The 27,467-nt window shown below is 40.6% G+C and overlaps 1 protein-coding gene across 2 annotated transcripts in view; it reads right to left on the bottom strand.

The window, feature by feature from the left end:
- Pik3c2a (phosphatidylinositol-4-phosphate 3-kinase catalytic subunit type 2 alpha) overlaps window positions 1-20,978 on the bottom strand; it is a 100,436-nt gene extending 79,458 nt beyond the window's left edge. The window contains exon 1 of one of the 2 annotated variants that reach the window (XM_055627438.1): window positions 20,869-20,978. The gene's annotated coding sequence lies outside the window, so the exon portion shown is untranslated. Of the gene's footprint in view, window positions 1-20,166; window positions 20,229-20,868 lie in introns of those variants that run through there. The other variant, XM_055627439.1, reaches the window with a different exon arrangement.
- Window positions 20,979-27,467: the final 6,489 nt, after the last annotated feature.

Here is a 27,467-nt window from a genome sequence, read left to right as displayed (position 1 = left end):
CAAACATACTCACCAAATAATATACAATAACAGGTTTTTATGAAATCCTAATAGAAAAGCACATGACACCTTATCCACTGTTGGGTTCAGAAGATGCTGAAACAACACCCTACTTTACCCCACCTTCCTGAGTTATCAAAATATTTGTCAGTGTAAATGAAGTTAAATAGGCTTCATGTCAGCTGTCACGTGGTTGTCATTTCCCAGTGGCACTATGGCTTTATTCCTGGAATGAAATGACTTAAGTACCATTCACATATTTCCAAGGCAGGGCTCACAAATATATAACTAAAAAGTCAAAGTAGTTATGATCTTCCTGCTATTTGTTAGACTGCTCAAGAGCAAACAACTGTTACTTGATCAAAATCTACAAAAAACTTATTGTACCTTTTATTATACCCCAGAAATGTTAAAAATGTACAAAGTAGCATAGCTTAGAACAGTGTGACAAGGTTTAAAATCATAAAAAGTTGTAATATTCCACTCAAAGATTATCTCATAATTCAATTTATCAGACAAATTTGATTATAGTTCTATTCAATTTATTTGCAGTTAAGTCAATTTAAAACTTATCCTTAAAAAATCCTTATTTTCATCCATGAAAAAAATTACAGCTTAAGCCTTTTCCTTAACAGTAAAATGAAAATATGTATATCTCTAAGACAAACACTGTAAATAGAGGCAGAACAATTAGAAATTCAAGGTCATCCTCAGGTACTTAGTTCAAGGCCAACCTGGGTTATCACGAGACCCTGCCCTGATTCTTGTGCTCTTTCCCTTCTTTTTTGGGGGCTAACCCAACGCTAAATATATTTTATGTTGTTATATTTTTAATTGTAACCCCTTAGAAGCCTGTTTGTTTTCTACTAAGAGACAGAAAGGGTATGATACAAATGGAAGGGAAGGTGAGGAGGCACTGGGAGGAAGAGACAGGGAAAACAGTAATCAGTACATTACTTGAGGAAAAAAAAAATCTATTTTTTAATAAAAGGAAAACAAAAAACATGAGACCCTGTCAAAAAAGATAGGGGGAGGGCTAGAATAACAGCTCAGTGATGAAAAGCACAGGCTGCTCTTCCAGAGGACCCAGGTTTAATGCCTAGCATCAATACAAAGGGTCATAACTGTAACTCTATTTCCAGAGGATCCAATGCCCTCTTCTGGCACTTGGATTGTAATACTAGGCACTAAAGTGGTACACATACATGTATACAAAACACCTATACACATATAACAAAATTTTAATTCTTATTAATTTTATATCACTTTTTTTATCTGTATGAGTGTTTTCCTGTATGTATGTCTTGTGCACCAAAGCATGCCTGGTACCCACAGAGGTCAGCAAAAAACACTGGATTCTCCAGAACTGGAGTCACAAATGTTTGTGAGCTATCATGTAGGTGCTGGGAGTGGAATCCAGGTCCTTTGCAAAACAAGTGCTTTTACAACACTCAGTCATCTTACCAGCCCTCAAATACGTATTTTGTTTTGTTTTAATTAAAAAGAAAGGAAGGAGCTATAGGATATTTTTGCAAGGGAAAATGTTTCAAAGTGCCTATTTTAATTTTAAAGATAAAAAGTTAAAAGCCAAATTTAAAAATAATGCTATTATTACTTATAATAATTACTAATAATAATTATTATTATTAAATTTCATGTAACTCCTTGCTGATCACAAAGGCCATAGCAAATTTAAAATTCTCTAAAGGGGGGACAATTAAATTTTTGGACACTATTTGCATACCCTAAAACAAAGAAATTAATTTAAAAGCTCCTTGCTCCTTTGGTGGTAGATACGCATTTACAATTTAAATTTAAAAAGGAAAAGTAAAACAAGTCAGTCTCGTTACTCATCTAAATGTTTTCTGATCTTAACAATCAAGATACTTAGCCAGGAGTGGTTGGCTCCCCAAGGAACACTAGAGGATGAGGTTCCAGGGAGCTCCAGGGGGACCAACCATGAGTCTGCAGTCCAGCTTATAATATATAGCCAGACTCTGTTAAAAAAAAAAAACAAACCAGAAACAACAAACAAACAAACAAACAAAAACGGAAACAGGGCCAGTGGGTAAAGACCCCTACAGCCAAACCTGACAACCTGAGTTAAAGTTTCAGTGCCTACATGGTTGAAAGAGAAAGCCAATTTCTGAGGAGAAACCCAATTCTTATAGGTTGCCTTCTAAACTCTGTCACATACAAACAAACAAAATTTTAAAAAGCTAAAGTAATAAGATACTAAGAAAATGAAGAATCAATGGTTACAGTTCAACAACAGACAAAATTCTCTTTGCTGCCAGTCACCATCATGGTTTGCATGCATGCTCCTTGGAAGAACCCAGTTGGCTCTGCTCTTCTGCTCTATGGCCTGCCTAAAGCCCCACCTGACTGAAAGTGACACCTGACAGTGTCTAGGAGCATATTCATAAACTGTCCAAGAAAGGTCTGACACCCCCAGAACTGGTGTGATCCTGGAACTCATGGTGTGGCACAGTCTGCTTTGTATTTGGCAATAAAAATTTTAATCTTTAAGTCCAAAAGCCTTGTCCCTGATCCCCTGGAGAATCTCTACCACTTGATTAAGAAAGCAGTTGCTGTCTGCAAGCATCTTGAGTATCAGAAATGATGAGGATGATACTAAGTTCCACTTGACTGTGATAGACAAATGAGTTTCAACTTGAAGGTTATTTTAAAACTAAGCAGGGCCTCTCAGTTTAAAGTATGAGTCATCTATGGCCTCGACTCTAGTGCTATAAATCTGTTTTAAATACTCACGCAATAAAATCACTTAAAAAAACCTAGACACTATTTAATATGGCAACGTATGGAACCAATTATGCCACTATTAGAAATAAAATTATGAAGCTGGGAAGACAAGTAAAGTGCTTGCCATGTTTAATCTAAGTTTGATCCCCAGCATCCATGTAATACCCAGGCATGGTAGTGAAGGCTTATGATCCCAGCACTGGGAAGGTAAGGTTACAGGTAGATGAATCTCTGGTGCTCACTAGTAAACTTAGCCTAATCAGCTAACTTCCAGTGAGTCACCCTGTCTCAAAAAGAAGGTGGATAGCACCTGAGAAGGACACCCAAGGTTGACTTCTGGCCTACATACACACACCTCCATACACAATTATGGAAACTATGATTACTAAATCTTGATAAAAATCAGAGTAAGTACATATCTTTATGTATGCAGAACTAGAGATACAAAGATGCTATCTGTCACATAGTACAAAAGCAATTTAGTCCTCACAAATTTTACTAAATCCTATTGCTAATATCTCTGGTTCACAAATGAAGAAACATAAGCACAGTTATATAAAATGCCTAAATTTGAAGCAGGTAGGGGCTGGAAAAATGGCTCAGCAGTTAAGAGCACTTGCTCTTTCAGAAGGCCTGGTTTTGGTTCCCAGAACTGACATAGTGATTCCAACCTAGGGATCTGATACCCTTTTCTGACCTCCAAGACAAAGCACTCACTCATAAAATAAATAAATGTAAAAAGTAAAATAAAAATAAATTTATATCAGGTAGCAAGTGTGCAATGAATCAAAGTAATACTAATCTACATGATAAATTACCTAGAACCAGTATAGGCTTAAATCACCATTAACTTATCCATCATAAATATCAAATTTCTTTCTTAATCTTGAACTATTTTTCCCATATTGATAAATTTGTCTCAATCCCCTCATGAGGCAGTTAATACTGCTATGTGGTTATAACATACACAATTTGTCAGTTAATTTACCATCAACAAATTACTAGTGGACAAGAATTCTTTTTCACTTCTACAATCAAACTTTTAATGACCAAACATCCCCTTCCTTTTATTAAAGAGAAGCTCAGATTGGAAAACAAAAATCAGGCAAAATGTGCTCATTTATTAACAATTTGCCCTTTACTTTAAAAAATCATATGGTTGGGTTTAGACTAGGTAGGAAAAGGCAATTACCTTGAACACTAGAAAGAATATGGTAACAGAGAACTAAAAATAGGTGTTCCTTCTCTGTTAAAGACGGAAATACCAGCAGATAAAAAGAATATTCTACCTCTGACTCATGGGACGGGGGAACTCATCTGAAAAAAAAAAGCCAATTACTTTGGCATTAAACACCAATGTGTCACAAAGATAAAATGGAAGATACAATGCACAGAATGAAAATTTTAAATTTCAAATTTCATTAATGAAAATAGAATAATTTTAACAACATACTGTATTCTAATATATCCAAATTATCACATCACAGATAATCAATATAAAAAATGAGTAGGGTACTTTCTTCTTTTAGTACTAAGTCTTTGAAATGTAATGCTTATGCAGGCATGGTGGTGCACGCCCGTAATCCCAGCACTGGAAGAGGCAGAGACAGGCAGATCTCTGTAAATTCGAAGCCAGCCTGGTCTACAAAGCGAGTCCAGGACAGCCAGGATACACAGAGAAACCCTGTCTCAAAGAAAAAAGAAAAACAACAAACAAAAAATGTGATACTTATATTACACTTATTTATCACAAGTGAACTATTCTACCTTTGTTTTAGGTTCTTTAATACAAAGTTTCATGTAATAGAGGCCAGACTTGACATGCTTTGTAGCTAAGGATGAACTTGTAATCCTCCTACCTCTCTCCCAAGTGCTAAGATTATAGAGGTCAATGCCACTGGGATCACAGCCCTGCATTACCATACTCAGCAAACTAGTCACATGTGTGCACAGTAGAGTCATATTTTAGAAGGAATGGTTTAGGGGGAGGAAAAGGCAAGCAAGCATTATACCTTCCGCACAGTAACGACATATAAAACAGTTCCTAATAGCCATCTCTTTCATCAAGGCAGAAAGGTAATTAAAATGTTTACTATTTGGGAAAAGAATAGATTTTCTTTTTATTTAGTTCTATAGATAATCTATGGCCTTTACATAACAGTTATTTTATCTTTTGTAACTTTTTTTTTTTCAGCATAAGAAATCAAACCAGGCTGGTGGTGGTGGTTGTCCATACCTTTAATCCCAGCACTCGGGAGGCACAGGCAGGTGGGATCTCTGTGAGTTTGAAAGTACCCTGGTGTACAGATCAACTTCCAGGACAGACAATGCTACACAGAGAAACCCTATCTCAAAAAAAAAACAAACAAAACAACAAACAATAACAAACAACAACAACAAAATCAAATTAAAGACATGAGAGGCAACTGCTCTACCACTGAGCTATATCCCCAGCCCTCTTCTAGAATTATAAACTTAACATTCATAAACAATTTATTTATAGGGCTAGAGAACAAATAAACAACAACAAAAACTTGAGCATGGTAGCATATACCTAAAATTAGAGCACTGGAGTAGAGACAAGCAGATCCCAGGAGCTTGCTAAATCAGCCAACCTAGCATAAACTGGATGCCCAATTCAAGCTCAGAAAAATATCCTATCCTTCAAAATAAGGTGGAAAAGTGAGAAAGGAAGGCACCTCATGATATATTCTGGCCTCTGAATGTGCATGCACAAATATACACACCCATACCCACCAGAGAATGTGTTCACAATCAACAATATAGAATGTGTGTGTGTGGTGTATGGAGAAGTGGGTTAGCAGTTAAAAGCACTGGCTGCTCTTGCATAAAACTGGGATCTGATTCACAGAACCCGCATGGCAACTCACAAGCTCTAATGTTAGTTGCAGGGGATCCAATGCTTTCTTCCAGTCTCTGAGAGGGTACCAGTCATGCAAGAGGTCCATATGCATACATGGAGGCAAAACACTTATAGCTATAAAAAATATTTTAAACTTAGGTGTAAGATAAGTCATAAATACAAAACAACAGTTTATTTATAGCCACTGCAGACAGAAGGCCTTTGTAGCTTGTTTCAAAACTTAAAACCATGTAAAATTTTCATGTTTAGGTACATACATTATTAAAGATTTATTTTTATTTGTGCATAAATATTTGCCTACATGCCTACATGCATGTATTCTGTTTGTATGCCTGGTGCCCAGAGAGGCCAGAACAGTATATCAGATCCCCTGGCACTGGATTTACAGATGGTTATAAGCTGCTATATAGATACCGGGAACCGAACCCAGATTCTCTGCAAGAATACTAAGTCGTCTTAACCACTCAGCCAAATCTCTCCAGTTGGGTACATAAACATTTTAATAAATAATGTGACAAAGGAAAGCAACACAAAATGTGTTCCCTTCCTAAATGATGTTTCCCAGATGTACACTATGCACCCTGCACTGTTCTCAATGATGAAAAGCAAAAACGTTTAACACTACTAGGCAGTGGTGGCACACACACACACCTTTAATCCCAGCACTCACAGGCAGAGGTAAATGGATCTCTCTGAGTTCGAGGCCATTCTGATCTATAGAGTGAGTCCTAGGACAGGCAGGGCTACACAGAGAAACCCTGTCTACTTATAGTGTACAGTAGGAACTAATCCTTCTAATATATAACAAAGAACCATGAGGGGGAAAATTGACAACACTGCAGTAAAATGAAAGTTTGAATAAGCAGTTCACAAAATTAAAGATGCTTAAATCACTTCCTCTTGTTGAAACAATAACAATTTAAACTATACTAAACTTGTATACATATATATATACACATTATACATGTATATATATATATATATACACACATATACATACATACATATATAGGTATGCCTATATGTATGTATTAGCTGCCATGTGGGATCTGGGAGTCAAACCATAGCATCCTCAGCTATGTAACACTTCAAGGCCAGTCTGACTCAAAAGCAAAAATTAAAAAAAAATATGTGCTATAAATAAAATATGTGCTTATTATAGATACATATCTTAAATAGTGATGAGCAGAAGGGAAGCTCCTTCCTCTACTGAAGGTATCAACAACTTACAATTAATGGGAAACCTTGAAATTTTCCTTAAGGCCATAAGCAAAAGCAGAATGCCAAAACCACCCTAGTTAAACATTTTAACCAGTTCTAGACAGTATAGTAAGTTAAGAAAAAGCAGTAACAGGATCAAATAAGAAAGCTCAAACTACTGCTTGAGAAAAGAACTAGTTCAGATTTTAAAATTATTTGCATTATTTGCATTGAAATGCAGCCAGAAATAGAATAGACAGAAGTGGATGACGAGAGAAAACTAGACAGGAAATGGATGTGGAGGGAAACAAGGCTGCGGATTAGATGTGGGGAGAACAGGGCAGGGAAGGGGGGAGGTAAGAGGGCTAAGAACAAGAAGGGAAACTGAGGGGGAACATCTCTTTGTCAAGCTGGAGGCTTCAACATGATAGGCTCCTAAGCGGGAAGGGGATAGGACACCATGAAGACTAGACTGATCACCTCCTAGTCAGGTAGGACTAGTGGAAGGAGGGAAACAATCTGACTAAACCTGTGATCCAAAAATTACCCTGCCTACAAGAAGGGATAAGAAAACAAAGATTGAGGGAAAGTACAACCAATAATTGGCCCAACCTCAGACCCATCCCACCATAGAGAGCCAGCCCTTGACACTAATAATGACACTCTGATATGCTTGTAGACAGGAGCCCAACTTGACTGTAGTCAGGGAGGCTCCAGACAGCATTGGATTGGGACAGATGTGGGGACTTGCAGCCAAGCATGGGGTGCAGCTCCAGGGATCCTGTGGAAGTGTAGAGGGAAAGACGGAAGGACCTGGAGGGGACAGGTGAACATCATGTGCATACCTTGTTTTTCAAAGCCATCTGATCCCTTTTAGCTGGATAAAAATACATTACTACAGTGAAGTTTCTGTGAGAAGTACACTTCCTTTCTGCTTGGGAAATAGAAATACTGGCCTTGAGTTCAACAGAACAATTTGGCTAGAGATCACACACACACCCCACAAACAAAACCCTAGTTGACATCTATAAGCACCTGAGGACCTAAAGAAAGCAACTGATACTGCCCTCAGAGAAAGAGAATGAAAAGTGAGGCAAGAGAGAGATCAAGAGACCCAATAATGCTCAAATAGGAAACAAAAACAAAAAGAATATGATAGAGAAATACAGGAAGAAATGTTCTAAGAAAACGGTCAGTTTGGTCAGAATCTATAGAAACAGGAGAAGGACTGGGAATAAACAGTTGGGGGAATCTAAAAGATCCTCAGCGACTTTGTGAGAAACAAATTTACTGAAATACATTCTCCTAAAAGTTCATTCAGGGGCCAGGCGTGGTGGCACATGCCTTTAATTAAAGCATATGGGAGGCAGAGGCAGAAGGACCTCTACGAGTTGGAGGAGAGCATAGTCAATATAGACAGTTCAAGGACAGCCAGGACTACATGAGAACCTGTCTCAAATTACAAACAAATAAAAATTCACTTAGGCCAGGTGTAGTGGCGCATGCTTTTGATCCCAGCACTCAGGAGGCAGAGACAGAAGCAGAGCTCTGTGAGTTCAAGGCCAACATGGTCTAAACAAACAAAAAATCATTAAATTAAACCCACAGGGCTGGAGATGGCTTTAGTAGTTAAAAGCATGCACTGCTCTTAAAGAGAACCAGAGTTCAGTTCCCAGAGAGAAAAATATGAGATCCAATGTATCCATGTCAAGTAGCTTACAATTACCTGTAACTCCCTTTGTAATATGTGTGAAGTTACTATCAAATCAATTTATTACACAGATGGTACTTTCTTTACTAAGGAAGAAAGGGTAATTTGTGAAGGGTTATGTGTTTTACCACATTTATTTCAGGCTGGCCTTGAACCCCTGATTCCCCTGCCTCCATTTCCTGGGTGCATAGATATAGGCACTAGTCATGCCTGACTATAAGTAAGCTGTAATTTTAAAGTCTACTTTGGCATACCTGATAGGAATGTCATCAATGTGTGACTGGTCATAAAGAACAATGAAATCTGACTTGGGGTATGAAAAACTTTAGGTGATAAAGTGTGATCAGCCTGGAGACTGAATTCAACCACAGAGGAAGTCTACCAGCCATGCCTATGTAATGAAGACATGGGGTCGGGGGAAATCTGGTCCCTGAAACTCATGTGAGAATCCCTGGTTGCCATACTCCATGCATACTGTAACAGGCCGACAGTGGGAGCATAACATGTTCTGAGTTCATGGGAAAAAATTACCAGAAGTTCCACGTTGGGAACACTCCTGGACTTTGTGCTACATGCTCTTTTCCTCAGCTGATTTTAATCTATCCTTTCCCTGTAATAAACCATTAACCACATGAATAACAGCATCCAGTACATTTTAGGTATCCTAACAGATTATCAAACCTAAGGATGATTTGGGGAATTCTGCTTTTCAATGTGCAGTTCATGTGTGACATGAGGATAGTCTTATGGGCTTTTTGTCTTCAGAGATGAGATGATAGTAAAGACAGTAAGGCAGATCTGAAATAAAGAAAGGCAGGAAGCAGGACTGAAAAACTTTCTAAAGACAGGACAAACTATTTAGTCCTGACAACAGAGATCTACAGAATCATGTAAGTGTTCAAAATCCATACTTTGTTGATGAGATGTCATGGTTCTTCTTCAAAGTTATTTTATTTATTTGTAGTTTGAGTAGATCTATATAAGTTTTAAATAAACTAAATCAGAATGGTCCTAGATCTTAATAAGCTTCATTCATATCTAGCTCATATACAATATAACCCTTGTAATAGACAACTACAAAGAAGCAAACAAAATTGACAGCAGGGCATAGAACAGTAGTTCTCAAGCTGTAGGTAGCAACCTCTTCGGGTGGGGAGTGTCAAACAATACTTTTACAGGGGTGCCCTAAGACCACCAGATTTACATTATTATTCATAACAGTAATAACATTACAGTTATGAAGCAGCAACAAAAATAACTTTATGGTTAAGGCATCACCACAACATGAGGAACTGTATTAAAGGGCTGCATCATCAGGAAGGTTGAGAACCACTCTCAGCAGTAAGGAGGATGAAAAAGAAGGACTGTCATAAATTCAAAGCTACCCCTAAACTTACATTCGGAGTTGCAAGTCAGCCTGGGCAGGAGAGTAAGGCAAAGAGAGATTTGTGAGAAAGTGAGAAAGAGAGAGAGACTGACTGATTGATTGGTCCTCAGTGGATGACAGGGGATGGGGACTGAGACTGATTGAGACTGAGACTGATTACTGGGTTCTTATATAGCTGCACTTCAGCTGTGATTAGGCATTTCACCTCTCAGGCAACCAATTTCTCAAGTAAATCAAGTGATCATGCACTCAAACACCAACATTTCAACATTAAACTTGATTTGCATATTTTAATTATTTCCTCTAAATTGATACTAAATGTGCAATAATATTTTTGCCTTACAGTCTGACACAATGAAAGTTCCTCACTTGAATAAAACTTATTTTTACTCTTTGGTTATGGTGAAATTTTGATAAAGATGGAGAATTAAGTTAACTGAGGCTGTAAGCTTCGGATTTAATGTCTAGCCACAAAATAGAAGAAAAAAAAAGTTCAGTCATTAAGATTACATATCAAACCTCCCTGCCTTTCCTCAAAGAACATTGAAAATTCTGAACATAAGAGTATATGGTGTCAGAGACACTCTACTGTACTTACCAGTGTAACAGGAAGACAGAGATAGTCTTCATGCACATGAATTTACACTGGTCATTTAATCCCTACTGGTCTGTAGAAAACAGACAAAGGAACACAACATGGAGGGCTTGGGATGTAGATCAATAGTAGAGAGCTTTGCCTAGCATGTAAAGGCTGTGGGTTTCTTTGCAAAGGGAGGAAGGGAAATAGGGAGACCCAAGAAACAAATACGCTGATAAATGAAGGAACAAACAATGACTTGGTATAAGGATGGAAGTGGAAATGTTAGAAGTGTTTTGATTTAAACAGAACATGCTAAGTTTAGAGAATAAGTGAACTGAAAAAAAAAAAAAGAATTTCGTTGGGGAGGTAGATGTTATTTTTACTCAGTGAAAAACGACACAGGAAAACTAAATTTCCTCAAGATTCTTCATGATCTTAAAGACAGGTAAAGTCAGGCATGGTGTCTCACACTTGTATTTCCAGCACTCAGGAGACAGAGGCAGGACGATCACTATGATTTTAATGTCAGTTTGCTCCACCTACAGAGCTCCACGCCAGCCAGACCTACATAGTATAACCTTGTCTCAAAACAAAACAACAACAAACAAACAAAACAAAACAAAACAAAAAATGATAAAAAGGATAAAGGAGGTAAGGATCTGCCAGGTAAGAGCCAGTAAGATGGCTCAGTGGGGTAAAGTGCTTGCTACACAAATTAAAATAGAGGAGCATGGAAGTTCAAGAATAAAGTAATCTTACCTGTCTTTATTTTAGCTAAATTATTAATATTATTGTTACTATTACTGCGTGTGTATGAGGTATGTAGAGGTAGTTATGTCATAGTACCTTGGGGGTTGGTTTTCTCCACCACATATGTCCCAAGGATCTAACTCAGGTTGTCACACTTGGTAGCAAGCTCCTTTACCCACCATGCTATCTTGGCAGCCCATATTTTTAAAATTTAAAATTCAAAATGCTCTGTACAATCATACTAATAATGAGCTTAAGTCTTCTATCTTGACAAAGAGCAAGACTATAGAGTAACTTAAGAAGAAGCAGGAATCATTGTTCCCCTCTCAGCCCTTAAGAGTAACATTCTAAACATCCAGAATACCCAGCCACAAAAACCTTGTGTCTAGACAGGGGTCTTACTGCATATGAGTGGAGAGGTCAGGATGAGAAGACACAGTCACAGAAAGAAGCTTCTTCTGAAAGGCAACATGCTGACCACAAAGTTTGCAATCTAACTTGGTTTCCTAACAGAAGTTCTTGGTGGAGATAATTACTGAACTTTGGACTACTTTTCTGTTCATTCATTTGACATGAATCATTAAATATACTTGGACATTACCGAAACTTCAACATGACAAGTAACAGTAAATCTTTTGTGCTAAAATGGTACATGCCTCCATTTCCAATATGCCTTAACAGAGGAGAAAAAGTGAAACTGAGAAACACAACTAAGAATCACAAAGTAAGGAACGGTAATAACAACAACAACAAAACCAACTGAGTAAAGCTGTGAATGTGGCTCAGTTGGTAGAGTGCTTACCTGGTAAACATGAAGAATATGTTTGTGTGTGTGTTTGTGTGTGTGTGTCCAATCATTGAAATGAGTATCAATGTACTCCCAACAGTAAGAAGTCCAAGCCCATACAAATATGCTGAGCATCATTAGTCAGAAGAGAGATATAAATCAAAACAACCAGACATGCTTCAAATCTACTTGACAACTATAATTTTTTAAGGAAAATATGAAGTGGTAGAAAATATATGCAGAGACTGAAACTCTCATATTTTGCTGGTAAGGGATACAAGATGGTGCAGTAACTCTAAAAAATACCTTTGTGTGCTTCCTTTAAAATGTAATCATTGTTTAAGCCAGCAATTCTACTCCTACTCAAAAGCACCGAAAACAGACTTAATTTACACATCACTGTCTAAAGGAGACTGTGCTGACCAAAACAACGTGTAGTCTTAGTATAAATGCTATTACTTACAATAGCCAGCAAGTGGAAATAACTAAGTATCCATCAATAAATATACACAAAGTGTGACATATAGAACAGAATATTATATATATAATTCTCTATATATAGATATATACTATATATATCTATATAGAGAGAGAACAGAATATTATCTAGTCATATAAAGTAATGGCAAATTACTTTTTATGTAACATGGATGATCTTTAAAGATATTATACTAAATGAAACAAACCAAACAAAAGGAACAAATATGGTATATTTCCACTTACAGGAAATACCTGGAATAAGAAAATTCGGAGACAGAAAGTAAAAATAATGGTTATCAAGAAAAGCAGGGGATAGAAAGATGGATAGTTACTGCTTAATGGGCAGAGTTTCATTTTGCAGTGATAAAAGTTTTTTGAAATAGACAGTGGTAACAGACATAACTATCTTAACTATAAATGAGTAAATATTGTTCATGTATTTCTGTGTCTGTGTGTGTGTGAAAGAGAGTGAGAGGAGACAGACAAGACTGTCTGACTCAGGATACAGTTCAGTGGCAGAGTTCTTATCTAGTAGGTGCAAGGCCTTGTGTTCAAGTCCAAGTATCATGTACCCACCAGATTCACATGCTCTTAATGCTAGCTCTCAGGAGGCGGAGGCAGGAGGATTAAGAAGTTCAAGGCCAGCCTGATCTACAAAACTAGACTGTAACTCAAAACAAACACAATCTTTTTGAAGTGATGAAAACATTTTATTTCTTTCCTTTTCCTCCCTTCCTTTCTTTCTCTGCGTTTTATTGACAGGATCCTGTGTACCTCAGGTTGCCAGACTCACTACACTGGGTAGCAAAGGATAACTCCTGATCTTCTTGCCTCTATAAGCTGAGCACTGCGAGCACAGGCTGAGCCACCACACCTGATCCCAGAACTCCACACATGCTGGGCAAGCACTCCAGCAACAGAGCCCCAGCCCCAGGGCCACATTCTCTATCCTAACTGCTGTTGTGTCAGTCCTGTAAGTATTTCCATCATCTGTAGATTATAAACACTGCAGAAGTGCTCACAGATATTTGGATGGATGGATTTATGGATTTTATATGAAAAACATACCTCAGGAACTACAATTGGGAAGAAAAAAGCAACTGCAGTTACTGGGCTGTGGTGGTTTACACCTGTATTCCTAGCACATACAGGAATGGGGCAGAAGGTGTGCCCGAGTGAAGGCCAACCTAGGCCTCAAAGTGAGAGCATAACTCAAAAAGAAAAGAAGAAAAAGAACACACTAACATGCCAAGCATTTCAGCATGCACAGAATTCTAGTCTGAGGACTACATGGCGGAACACTCATCTAGCATGCAAAAGGGGGAAAGAAGGAGGTCTAGTCAGACAAGAGAGAGTCATTGCAAGGCAGGTATGGGGTTGTAATGTTTGAAATTCCAGCATGCAGAGACTAAGGCAGAAGGATTGGAGGGTGTTCAAGTCTACCCTGGGTTACCAATAAAAATCTGTCTCCTACTCCCTCCAAAAAAAGGGAGAAAATACAACATTGCATATTCCCTGGAGCTAAAAACCACCCTTTTCCCACTTAGCACTATAGTCTAAAACAGATTTATACATTAAACTATGAAGTGTTTATTAGAACAGTCATAAATTTTATTATGAACATAGATAAAGTGACTTAACAAATAAACCAATGCAGTCACAGCTACTCACAGCACTGTGGTTTTGTTTCTAAGAATAGTTAGGTCTCCGTCAGAGCTTATCTTGTAGGAAGCACATACAAGTTTACTTAATCTCCCAAACCGAAAATAGTACACTTGCAAAAGTATTTTCCTGATTCCTGATTAGACTGAAGTTTTTGAAACGAAATCACTCACGTTCTAGTCCCTCCTCCCCAGAAGGCACTACCAGCACTGATCTCCATTTGGAGCCTCCTCTCATTCACTTTCACACACTTTCACTGGAAAGAAGGCTGTGGTTTTGCTTTGCTTTCTCATTATACCACAAAACATTAATAACGATCTTCTCAGATACATGTAGTGGTCCACAATGTAACTCTTAACAGTCATGTCACTGAGACAGTAGGATTACTCTAAATTCAAGCCCAGCAGAGGCTACCCTGTGAGTCCCTGACTTGAAAGAAGGAATGAAAGGAAGGAAGGAAGGAAGGAAGCCGGCCAGCCATGCACACTTGTAATGCCAGTACTAAGGAAATAAAAGCAGGAAGATCAAGAGTTCAAGGTCATCTGTGATCACAAAGCAAGCTCCAGACCAGCCTAGGCTCTGTGACCTATCTCAGAAAAATATTGTCATACGAATTATAATTGGTCTATCCACTATAAATTTGTTCATTCTTTAATGAACATTCCAAAACTGTGCTATGTGTCACACATGTAAACACTCAAACACCAACTTAAGAAACAGAGTGAGCTGGCGCAGCGGTGCACACCTGTAATCCTAGCACTGAGGCACAGGCAGCCTTACCTCTGTGAGCGGAAGGTCTGCCTGAACTACAAAGCAAATCCAGGACAGCCATGCTACACAAAAAAAAAAAAACCCTGTCTAAAAAAAAAGAAAGAAAGAAAGAAAGAAAAGAAAGAAAGAAAGAAAGAAAGAAAGAAAGAAAGAAAGAAAGAAAAGAAAAGAAACAGTGACAAGAACACTGGACCAGCACTATACTAAATAAATCACAATATATTTAAGAATATTTATTATTTACTTGAATAATAAGGTCTTGAGGAATAAAAGCATTAGTTAAGCTATAATCAACAATCAATGCAAACATCAGGCACTTTCTGTTGTTGGTCTTAGTCAGTGGTTCTCAACCTTTCTAATGCTACAACATGATGCAGTGACCCCCTAAACACAAATATATTTTGTTGCTACTCAATAACTGTAATTTTGCTGCTGTTATGAATTGTAATATAAAATCTGTGTTTTCTGGTGTCTTAGGTCACGCCTGTGAAAGCGGGTCATTCAATCCACAAAGGGGTTATAACCTACAGGTTGGGAACCACTGGTCTAAGTTACCTACTTCTGGTGTTTGTTTATAGCAAATCTCAAAGTACAGCAAATGAAGTGAAGCAGTATTATACACTATTTGATTCTTTCTACAGTGTAACTGTTAAGTCAGGTATGGTAATCCATGTCTGTAAATCCCAGGTACTTAGCAGGCTGAAGCAGGCCAGCAAATCAGTTCCAGGGCAACCTGAATTGCACAGCAAGACTGGGTCTGAATACCAAAGACAAATATTGGTGCTTCATGTCCATAACACAGCACTTGGAGGGCCAGGGCAGGAGGACTACCATGAGTTCAAGTCCAATCTGCCCTACATAGTGAATTCTGGGCTAGTCTGAACTAAATTATAAGACTCCATTTCATAGTAAGACTTTCAGAAAGCATTACTGTTTAACAGTAAGGATGTTAATTAAGTAGTGTTTTATTATGTTCTCAAAGTTCAGAGATAAATACCTGCAGCTAAGCCAACAAAAACTGCTTTCAAATCTACTTAAAAATTGTTTTAAAATTCTATTTATTTTGTACCCAAATAGATAAAAAGAAATCCAAGGCCAGTTATGGTGGTGCCTGTCATCCTTGCACTTGGCAGATAACAGCACAGGAGGAGCTAGACTTCAATGTCTTCCTCAGCTACAATCTGAGGCCAGCATAGGCTTCATGAAACCCTACCTACAAAAGAAGAAAAAAGTAACCCAGAAAGTAGTTCACAGTTGTACGTATTTTCCTTTTAACTATCCAAACTGTCTATGTATGCACCTCATTGTTTTGAGTCTATCACATCAGAAAAAACACATAGGCTGGGCACGGCAGCACATGCCTTTAATCCCAGCAGTCAGCAGGCAGAGGAAGGCAGATCTCTGTAAGCCTAAAGCTTCTCTACATGGCAAATTCCAGACCAGGGCTACATAGAAGACCCTGAGTGGATAATGTCCCAAAAATTAAAACAGAAATCCTAGTGCCAGGAATGGTATAAGATAGCCCTTAATAAGTTTGTCGGATAAAGAAGTCCCCAAAGCTCCCCCTCCCCTTAATATAGGCTATTGCTTTTGCTCTTGGTTGCCAACCAGAACTACGTTATAAGACAATATTGCTATTACTTCTGGTTGCAGGACATACAGAAATCGCGCTACAACTGAGCTGGAAACTTCCTCCTTACTGGCTATCTTTTATAGTGTCAGAAGGCATGATGCAGGTTACTAGAAAGTCATCAACATTCTTACTCCGCTATGAATCCTGTGAGCTATAACACCAACCTTCTGGCCAAGATGTGCTCCTGGAGCAGTAGTGGCATGGCTGTTGCCTTAGTCAGGGTTACTGTTGCTAGGAAGAAACACCATGACCAAAAGCAAATTGGGGAGGAAAGGGTTTAGTTGGCTTATGCTTCCAAAAATCACTGTTCATCACTGAAGGAAGACAGGACAGGAACTCAAACAGGCTGGGAAACTGGAGGCTGCAGCAGATGCAGAGGCCATGGAGGGTGCTGTTAACTGGCTTGATCCCCAAGGCTTGCTTAGCCTGGTTTCTTATAAAACCCAGGATCACCAGCCGGGGGGTGGGGGGCACCCACAATGGGCTATACCCTCCTATATCATCACTAATTAAGAAAATGCTCAACAGGCTTGCCTACAGTCAATCTGTGGAGGAATGTTCTTAATTAGGATTTCCTTCCTCTCAGATGACGCCAGTCAAAATGACTGACACGAGTTAGCCAGCACAGCTGTTATGATGGCAACCAACTGCTTCTAACTGGATTCAAGGCCCACTCCACAGGAATTCATGCCTGTACCTGTGCTGTAATAAATGGAGAGGTCATAGGCCCAAAGAGAGGAACCTATTACTGTTGTTTTGGTAAGTGGACATAGTGTTGAACTGCCTTCTAGATATTTATGTTTATATAAATTAATACTATTCTCAGTGTACGTCAGGGAAACTTTTGTTTGCAGTGGATTTAAGTTAATGAAGAGATGTATGACTAGTCAATATGCTGAAAACAACTGACTGAGGGCTCAGTCTTAAACAGGACATCAGTTAACACTCCTCCAAAGCTAGGTGATACCGAGGAAGAGAGGCTTAAAGAATTTTAGAGCCAGAATATGGGAGGGAATGCTGTAAAACAGTCTTAAGGACATGGCATGGCTGCTATATCCATTACTCATAGAAGCAATGGCACAAGACCTGCATAAGACTGGGCCCATTAACATTTCATCATGGATTTGGAAGGGACTCATAAACCCATCCCACTCTCAAGGAGCTATAGGGGTGGGGAAATCATATTCCTCAGTGGTGCAACCCCTGGCTAGTCGCCTTTTCTTAAGTAAATAACCACCCATCTATGCTCATGCAGAAAACGCTAATTAAATTTTTCCACAAAAGGGAAAAAGACATGAAAATTGTTGGGAGGAAGAAGAGGTTCACTGGGAAGGGAAGAGATAAAAGAGGAAAAAGGGGGTAGAGGTAGAAATATCAAAAGTATATTATATACATACATGAAATTAAAATTTTAAATCAAGGAAAAACATTGCAAAAAAGATACAAGGCATACATAAATGCACAAAATAAAGATATAAAAAAATGTGACTTCATGGCCAGATGTGGTTGTGCATGTCTTTAATCTCAGCACTTCGGAGGCAGAGACAGCTGGTTCTCTACGAGTTCAAGGCCAGCCTAGTCTACATATAGGATAGCCAGATAAACCTTGCCTCAAAACAACAACAAAAGCAAGCAAACAAACAAAACTGTTTTTGTTTGTTTTCCCACTTAAGCAAGAAAAACTAAGAGGTTTCTTTTAGCCTCACCATAGTCCTATAAACAATGCAGAAGACACCTATTGGGAAAAGACTTTCCAACTGTGACCATGACGCCTGCTAAAAGAACACTGTATATGAACACTATCAAACAAATACCAGAGCTGTTAGGCACTTTCTTAATTACCTTACCACTGGTAGGGAATGGAAGAGAGCTTAGGACATGATCACTTTTACCCATGCTGCCCTCAATAGAAAGAACTCATAAGCCTCAATTTGACCATAATCTTTCTCATCAGACCTGCTCATTTCTTCACCTCCCCACCCAGGAGATCACATCATTCTTAGAACTTTGAATCCACCACTGCCTTTATAACTACAGTGTTAGAACTTGTTAACCTGTCTTCCCAGGTGGACTGGACAACAATTTCTAGTTTGCCTTTTTTCTTTCTCTTACTCCCCAGTTTCTGTGGGTTGGTTTGTAGTTCAACTCAGTTACAAACTAAAGGGGATATTATGGCTCAGTGGTAGAGCACTTGCTTAGACACTGGGTTCAATCCCTAGTACTGGCGGTGGGAAGGGGTAAGATTAATCACCAAATTCTCTAAATGCAGCACACTAAAACACCTTCATCATTAGCCTGTCTTAAATTTCTTTTGGGAATATGATAAATTAGTAAAACAGATAAGTTGTCTTATCAAAGCAAATTAAGTTACAACTTCATTCTGAAAGTACTAAGAATCAATGCCAGGGCCTTGTGGTAGGCACGCACCAATTCTTAACTATATCCCCAGCTCGCAAAATTTTTGTTTTGCTTTTTGTTTTTGGAGACAGGGTCTCCTGTAGCTCAGGCTCATCTCTACAAGTGTGCTGCTAAAGCATTTTTAAAAAGTGTGATGCACCTCTCCTGATCTGAAGGGTTAGTCTGATGCTCTGACAAGAACTGTGAGCTTTTAGAAATCAAACCGTCTTTAGGTACAAATTTACTAACTAAATGTGCCAACTTATTACATTAAAAACAATGTGCCAGATTTACTCCTGGGCACAGAAATGTACACAGCAACGTTAAAATGAATGGAAAATTTGAGGCTCTAAATAGAAGCAGCAACAAAGATTCATACACTTAAGACACAGCTAATTACAGAACGTTTCTAAAATCTTGAAAGCAAACATGCCAACCTTTACGCGCTATAAAACCGAAAAAAAGATTAGACCATTAAAGCATAATTTTAAACTCCAGGCAACATGTACACAAGACAACTCATAACAGAAACTTTTCTTTCCTTTATTATCATTTTTTAAAAGAGTGTCTCACTAGGGAGCCTAGGCTGGCTTTAAATTTGACCCTCCTACCACAGTTCTGCAACGCAGGCAAGCACTGCAATTGCAGGAGTGCACCACCATGCCCAAGACAACAGAGGTTTTCACAAGATAAACTGCTTTTGAGTCTGAACTTAGCCAACACTGATGGAATTTGTGGACGCTCATATATTTTGCGCCTATGTTAAAAAATCCCTTTGGAACTTTGAGCCAATAACTGTATCAGTTACAATGCTTTTTCTTCAGTACTCAAAACACTGAATGTCAAACATGCAGACAGCTTCAAAAATTGAAAATCTCAACCAAGGCACTTCAGTGTGGCCGGTAACTCTGAATAACCACACCGATTCCAACTACAGCAGAACTGCTTAAAAGTTTCTTGTGGAGAATGAACCATTATCAAGGAGGCAAGAGTACAAAGTCTTCCCTGGAATCAGTGTTCCAGGACCTCTGCGCAGCCTCGCTTCCCATACCCTACTTCATCAACTCTCTAAGAATAGCCTTTTATTTTCTGTCCCTGTGGCTTGCGATGTGCCGATACATTCAAGAATTTTCCCAAGGCAGTTTTCCTCCTGACACCCACCTGGAAAGGTTTTGGGGTACCTCTTTAATAAGTAATCTTGTTCAAACAGGGAAGCTTCCTTCGTGTCACTCAATTCAAACACCCACTGTCTAAAATAAAAACACAGTGATTGAACTTCACTTTCCATCAGGACAACACTGGGAAAGGCTACTGTATGCACTCGCTTCCTCTTCAACTATTTCTTGTTCCCCAGTCACTCAGGAAAAGTTAAATATTCTTACTCTAATGCCCTCCCAGAAAGAGGATGCGCTAAATACACACAAATATTTGTTCCCAAAGCAAGTAGACTCTGGATTTTTGTTTTAAGGTAACGAGGTGACGGGTCCCAGGAGAGAGAAAAAGAACCACCCGAAGCTCCAAAAACCGAGCTGGAAGAGGAGGAGGAAGAGGCCATAGCAGAAGTTCAACAGCCACTCTCCAGAACAGGCTGGATCGGAGACTGGGACCTGCCCCCGTGGCTCCCTCGCTGTCCCGGGGGACAGTGGGGTGGCCTCCCCTCCCCCTGAGGGACAGCAGCGCCCGGCGGCCCGCGACAAAGGGGCCTGGCGCGGGGCGCTGGCGACCGCGGGTGGGGGACAGGGGCCCGAGGATCGAGTCGGAGAGGATGGAGCGACCAAGGGGCACCGCGGCCGCGGTCCCTCCGGGTCCCTCGGCGGCCGCGCAGCGCCAGGCCTCGCTCCGCAAGCACCCGCCGCCCCTCACCTTAAGCCGCGGGAGCCTCGGTCTGCACCGCAACCCGAGCCTTCGCGCCCTCCACGGTCCGAGCCATGTTTTTCTCCCGCCTCAGCTGGCTCAGCCGGCCGCCGAGGAGAGCTTCGACTAACTCCGCGGCCAGCCGAGCACTGCACGTCACTTCCGATGGCACAAGCACCGCCCCCCCGTGCTTGGGCGCCCTGCGATTGGCTGGCGAGGACGGCCTACCTGAGGTGGTGGGCGGGGCGCGGGCGGGGCCAGCGAGGCAGCAGCCGGGAGGTTAAGGGCTGGAGTGGTTGCCCCTGGGAATGGGTGTCTAGGCGCGGCCTGGGGCCTCTGTGGGAGGCTACCCTGGGACCCTCCAGGCTCGCTTCGGGTTCCGAAACGCCAGTCGTTCCCGGGCCCTTTCTCTGCACCGCACGCCGCCGACCTCTGGCCTGCGGCTGCCTGGCTTAAGATCTTGGCCCCAGGCCGCCCGGAGATTCGTTTGGATTGGAAGACAGAAAAGAACAGTCAAGACGAATTCTTTTATTGCCTCCAGCATTAAGAGAGCCCTCGCGGGCCGCGGGTGCTTCCAGGTTTGTAATTAGCTCATCACGTGGCACCTGCAAAGGGCTGGATGCGCGCGGCGTTCTCACGTTGGTGTTTGCTGCCAGCCTTGCCGCGGCCAGGTGAGGAAGGTAGCCTGCCTGATAATAACAGCGCTATGCCAGACATCACACCCAGGCCCCATAGTAATCATACCTTTCTAGTGAGCACCAAATGGAATTGTGCTTGTAAAGAGTTTAGCACTCTGCTGTCTTGATTTAAAACTGTGAAGCACTTAGGAAAATTATCCCCGTTTTACAGATTGCAGAAGAGTACAGTTGGTAAAGATGGAGTAGGGGAATAAGCAAAGTAAACCGGCAGAGTCTACTTGGGTTTTGGAATTTAGAAGCATATTCCCAACATTTCCCTCTTTCCTTTAGTAAAGGAGGAGACCTCTGATCTTTTTGTTTAAATAAACATGACTGCACTTCTGGAGACTGGATGAAGTTCTACTTTATGGAGACGCTGAGTGAGAGAGAATGTGGCATGTTTCTGTAAATCAAGCTGAGGCTAAGACAGGAGATTGCTTAAGCTCAGCAGTTCAGGACCTTTCTAAAAAAAGTATACATATACATATATATATATATATATATACACTCTCCAGAACAGGCTGGATCGGAGACTGGGACCTGCCCCATGGCTCCCTCGCTGTCCCGGGGGACAGTGGGGTGGCCTCCCCTCCCCCTGAGGGACAGCAGCGCCCTATTATTTATATATTTATTTATATATAAATCTAGCTCAGTGGTAGTGCACCTAACTACAATGTGTGAGCATTAGGTTCAGTCTCCAGAACTAGCTAAGCAAAATGAAAGGCTATTCTACCGGGAAGTCTAGGAGCAAGTTACCGTTGTAAAACCTTCCCAGCCCCTAGCTGTCCACCAACCCCACCTTTCTCTATACACTGGCACTTCCAGGCAAGCTTACACACCCCAGAAGAATGTCCCTTAGGAATCTGCTCAGCTCTACAGCATTGTTCTGCTTTATCTTCTGATCAAAGGAGGAATTTATACACTTGGCAGCTCTTCCTCAAGATTAAAAAGGGTGAGGAAAAGGAATTCTCTTAGGACTGGCTTCCTACCTTCTGCTGGAGAACGGAGTGTGCCTTTAGGAGAGAAAACACTGAGTCTTGTGGGAAGATAAATTGGCATCTCTCTATTTCTCCTCTCTCCCCCCACCTCTGTCTCTGTCAGGGAGAACAGGAGAAATCTTCGGGGTCCTGGTAGCAGATACCCTCTCCCTGGTCTGAGTCAGACAAACCCTTATTGAAGTTCTGACTTTCTCATTTATTATGGCTTTTGTATGGCCCTACTGGTAGGCTCTGATTGCCTAGGAAGTGCCAGTAGACTGGAAAGGCAAAGACTTAGGTGGCTTCCAAAAAAAAAAAAAAGACAGCATTACAAATTGGTAGGTGTCAAGAAGCTGAGCGAGTAGCCCTCTCTTAGCCTTCCTCCTCTGTCTGGCAGTGGTACCTGATGATGGTTGTTGAACAGTGTGAACACAAACCTATGAAAGAAAGTACAGACCCCTGTGGCTGCCATTTGAAACCAATTAGAAACTAGCAGGTACTTTCTCCCACTGGCTTCAGCTTTAAGACTTGAAAGTAGAAATAAAAAAGAATTGAGGGGGTAGCATTGCACTTTAAACTGCTCCAATCTTAACTTCCCACAGAGAACTTCATGGAACCACACATACCCCCAAAATGTCTTCCGGTGACAGGTGAGAAATGGGAACCCTTTCTCTTTTGCCATATGTGAAAAGAATGGCTGACATTTATTGAGCATTTTATGAAACCAGACCCTATTCTTAGTGCTTTGTATTACCTTACTGACTCTCTTCCACAACCTGAATGAAAAGGGGCCATTATTATATCCTTGATTTATAGTTGATTATTTTAAGGATCAGGAAAAAAAACAAGTTGCCCAAAGCCACACAGCTACTAAATAATAGAGTCCAAAAATCCAGATCTTACCACAGAGCCTAACCTCTATAACTTCTCACTGCTTTTAAAATTTAACTGGAGTGCTTTAAAAGGCCATTAATAGCCAGGCACGGTCATGCACACCTTGAAGTCCAGCACTCAGCAGACAGAGGCAAAAGGATCACCAAGTTGGAAGCCCCTTTGTAGATATATCGAGTTTCTGAGCACCTCAGGCTACATAGTAAGACCCTATATCAAACAAACAAGGCCGTTAATAAGTAGTTCTGTTGCTTGTTCCTTCCATAGTGCTGTATTCCAGTACACAGGAAGACTCTACTGTGGATTGTACCACAAAAATTTTAAGTTGTGGTCCCTGCTGGGCATGGTGTCCCATTCCTATAATCCCAGTACTTGGGAAGTAGAGGCTAGAGTTCAATGCCTAGGCTACACAGTAAGCCTCTGTCTCCAAAGATAGATAGATAGATAGATAGATAGATAGATAGATAGATAGATAGATAGATAGACAGACAGACAGACAGACAGGTAGACAGAAGGACTGGAGATGCAGCTCAGTGGCATAATCACTTGCCTTGTATGTATAAGACTCTAAGTTCCAATCCTAGCTCTATTTTTTTTAAAGTTGTGTCTATGTTTCTCAGAAAACTTCACACAGATAAATGACACTCAGAATGTTAAATTTGTGAGCAATAAAAGGATATGATTTGTGAAGTGAATAAGAAGTGTTTGCCTTAATCCAAAGAGGTGGGTGTGTTGTTGGAGCACAGAGAGGATATGCTGAGCCCTTACCTTCTCTAAAATATGTCAAACAGCTCTGTGCCGAGGGTATACTGGGCAACAAGACAGCGTTTCTCTGTCCTTGGAGTTTGGAGTACATGGGAGACAAACACTAAATACCCAATTAAGCAATCATTTACTCTCAGTTGTGATAAGCAGCATAAGGGAAAATTACAGTGTTCTTTGATTTAGAATGGAAACAGGAAGGCCTTCTCTAGGAAGTGACATTGAGCCATGTAGAAATTAAGGAGGCTGGGCATGGTGGCACACACCTGTAACCCTAGCACTTAGAAGATAGAGGCAGGAGAATTAGAAGATCCATGCCAGCCTTGGCTACATATCAAGACCAGCCTGCGTTACATGAGACATGATCTCATATTTTGGGTTGTGAATGTAGCCTTTAACAGCTGGGTCATCTTTCCAGCCTGAGACCCTATCTCAAAAGGCAGGAGGGGAGAGAAAGAAATGGAAGGAAGACAAAGAGAAGCTTACACAGAGGGAACTGTATGCAGAGAGACTGAGGGAGCAAGGTTCAGGTTCAGCAGAGGAACTGAAAAGCCAATGTCATTGTTACAGGAATAAGAGGGAAGTGACTTTTATTTCCTTGGTAAGTCAAACATGCTGCCGTCAACTTATGCTGGGCCAGTGAGACAGCGTTAAAAATTTAGATCTCACCAAATAGTAGTATACACCTGTAATCTCAGCACTTGAGAAGTGGAGGCAGAAGGCTCAGGAATTTAAGGCTACCCTGGGTCACATAAGACTTTGTCTCAAAAAACAAACAAACAACTCCCCTCCCCAAACAAGCTGGGGACTGGAGAGGTCACTCAGTGGTTAAGAGCATGTATTACTCTTCCTTCCAGAGGGCTTGAGTTCAGTTCTCGGTACCCATGGCAGAGAGCTCACAATTGTCAGTAACTCCAGCTCCAGGAGCTCCATATACCTTTGGCCTCTTTGGGTATCCAGATACACATAGCACAGACTTGTGCAGAAACAAAACACCGTGCAATTTAGAACTTTTTAAAATGAAATGAAATTTTAAAAACTAGCTGGGTGTGGTGGCGCATGCTTTTGATCTCAACAGTAGGTGTCTTAAGGTTTCCATTGCTGTGAAGAGACACCATGACCATGGTAAGTCTTATAAAGGAAAACACTTCATCGGGGCTGGCTTATGGTCTCAGAGGTTTAGTCCATTATCATCATGGCAGTGAGCATGGCAGCGTGCAGAAAAACATGGTGCTGGAGAAGGAGCTCAGAGTTCTACATCTTGATCCAAAGGTAGCAGAAGGAGATGGTGAACCACAGTAAGCATAGCTCGGGTGTATAAGACCTCCAAGCCCAGCCCCACAGTGACATACTTCCATTAGCTCCAACAAGGCTGTTCCTCTTAACAGTGCCTCTCCCTTTGGACCAAGCATTCAAACACATGAGTCTATAGAGGCCAAACTTATTCAAACACTAGGGAAGCAGAGTCAGGTGGGATCTCAGAGTTTTAATCCAGCCTGGTCTACATAGTGAGTTACCAGCCAACCATGCCTGCATAGTGAGACCCTGTGGATTTCAAGCTCTCAAATGGTCAGGGTTGTATTTTTTGAAGATTTCATGGTACGGTAGGAAAATATCCTAGACAAAGGCTGGAGAGGATTCAAGTAGCCTACTTTGGAAATTAGAACAAGTATCTGTGCCTTGGACTTTGCATAAGACACAGTAAATACTGTGCTGACTAGGCCATGATTCCTGGTTTTGGAGACAGTCCTGATGGGGAGAGTGACTTAGATGGGTAGCATGGGATGAACATTAAATAGAGATCTGTCCAAATAACTCTGGAGGCTCAAGAGAGATATTCAGGGAAGATGAAAGTTTGTTAGTTATCTGTGACCTCCTTGTTTATTTGTACCCTTAGTTTAGCAGCTTAAAGAAACAAGCCTTTTTTGTTTTGTTTTGTTTTTTTGTGACAGGGTTTCTCTGTGTAACCTTAACTGTCCTGGACTTGCTTTATACACCAGGCCGGCCTCGAACTCACAGAGATCCACCTGCCTTTGCCTCCCCTGCATTACAGGCATCTGCCACCTTGCCCAGCTAGGAACAAGCTTTTCATGTTCATATTTTCCTTGGGTCAGGAATGTAAGCATTGCTTAGATTTGTATTTCAGCCATCAATCTCATTTAATGGCTTAAATGGAGGAGACCATATCTAAGGCTACTTCATGAAGCAGTGAGAAGGTCCCTGTACAGTGCTGGCTTCCTTGGGATAACTGCAGATTTAAGCCACTGACTATCTAGCAAGTTCTAGAACACTCAAGGATACATATCAGGCCTTGTCTCAAAAGCAAGGTATAAGAGAACAAGATTGTGAGGAAACCAGTGTCTTTGTGGTACCCTGTAATTTCTAGACTGTGTTTCTTATGAGTGGATAAGCATGGTCCATAGTCATTGGAAGGAGAACAAACAAAGGTGGGAAAACCAGGAAGAGATTATGTACAGATCACTGGGGTTCAACAAGTGTTCTTAACCACTGAGCCATGTCTCCAATGTCGTCTTCTTTTAAAGACATTAGTTTATATTGACCTCTCTCTACAAAGGTTCTATTCACAAATAAGCATGCATTCTAAGACCTTTAAGTATTAGCACTGTGTATATGAATCTACAAGGGATACAATTCAACTCAAATTGTATGGAATGAAAAGAGTAAAAATAACTTTTAATGATAAATCTTGGTCATCAACTTGACTGGGTCTAGAATCAACTAAGAGTTAAACCAATGGGCATGTCTGTAAGGGATTTTTCCTTTTTGTTTCTCCTTTAAAGAATTAATGTATGTTTTGCCTGCATGTAAGTCTGTATAGTACCTGTGTGCTGCCCACAGAGGTCAGAAGAGTGTGTCAGATTGCCTGGACCTGTGGTTTGGGATGGTTATGAGCTTCCATGTGGGTACTGGAAATGAAACCTGAGTCCTCTGGAAGAACAGCAAGTGCTCTTAACTGCCAAGTCATCTCTCCAGGCCCTGTTGCCGCCATGGCCATCCTTTGCAGACACTGGAACACAGCTTCTTCAGCCTTCCAACTCAGACTAAAGACCAATGGTTCTTCAGGAATCCTCTTGGCTTTCAGCACTAGACTGGGACTGCTGAAACATCCAGTGTTGTAGACTGAGTGTCTCAGCCTCTACAGTATGTTGTTTGTTGTTGACTGCCCAAACCATATGGTTTAAGCCAATCTAAAAAAAAAAAATCACCTTTTATTTTAAAAGTTTTGAGAAACTTGTTTTTGTTTTTTGAGACAGGGTCTCTCTGTGTAGCCTCGCTGTCC

The sequence above is a fragment of the Psammomys obesus genome, unplaced genomic scaffold (assembly GCF_907164565.1).
Source record: "Psammomys obesus unplaced genomic scaffold, mPsaObe1.curated_primary_1811, whole genome shotgun sequence".
Taxonomy (NCBI): Eukaryota; Metazoa; Chordata; class Mammalia; order Rodentia; family Muridae; genus Psammomys; species Psammomys obesus.
This window is presented reverse-complemented; position numbering and strand designations above follow the sequence as displayed.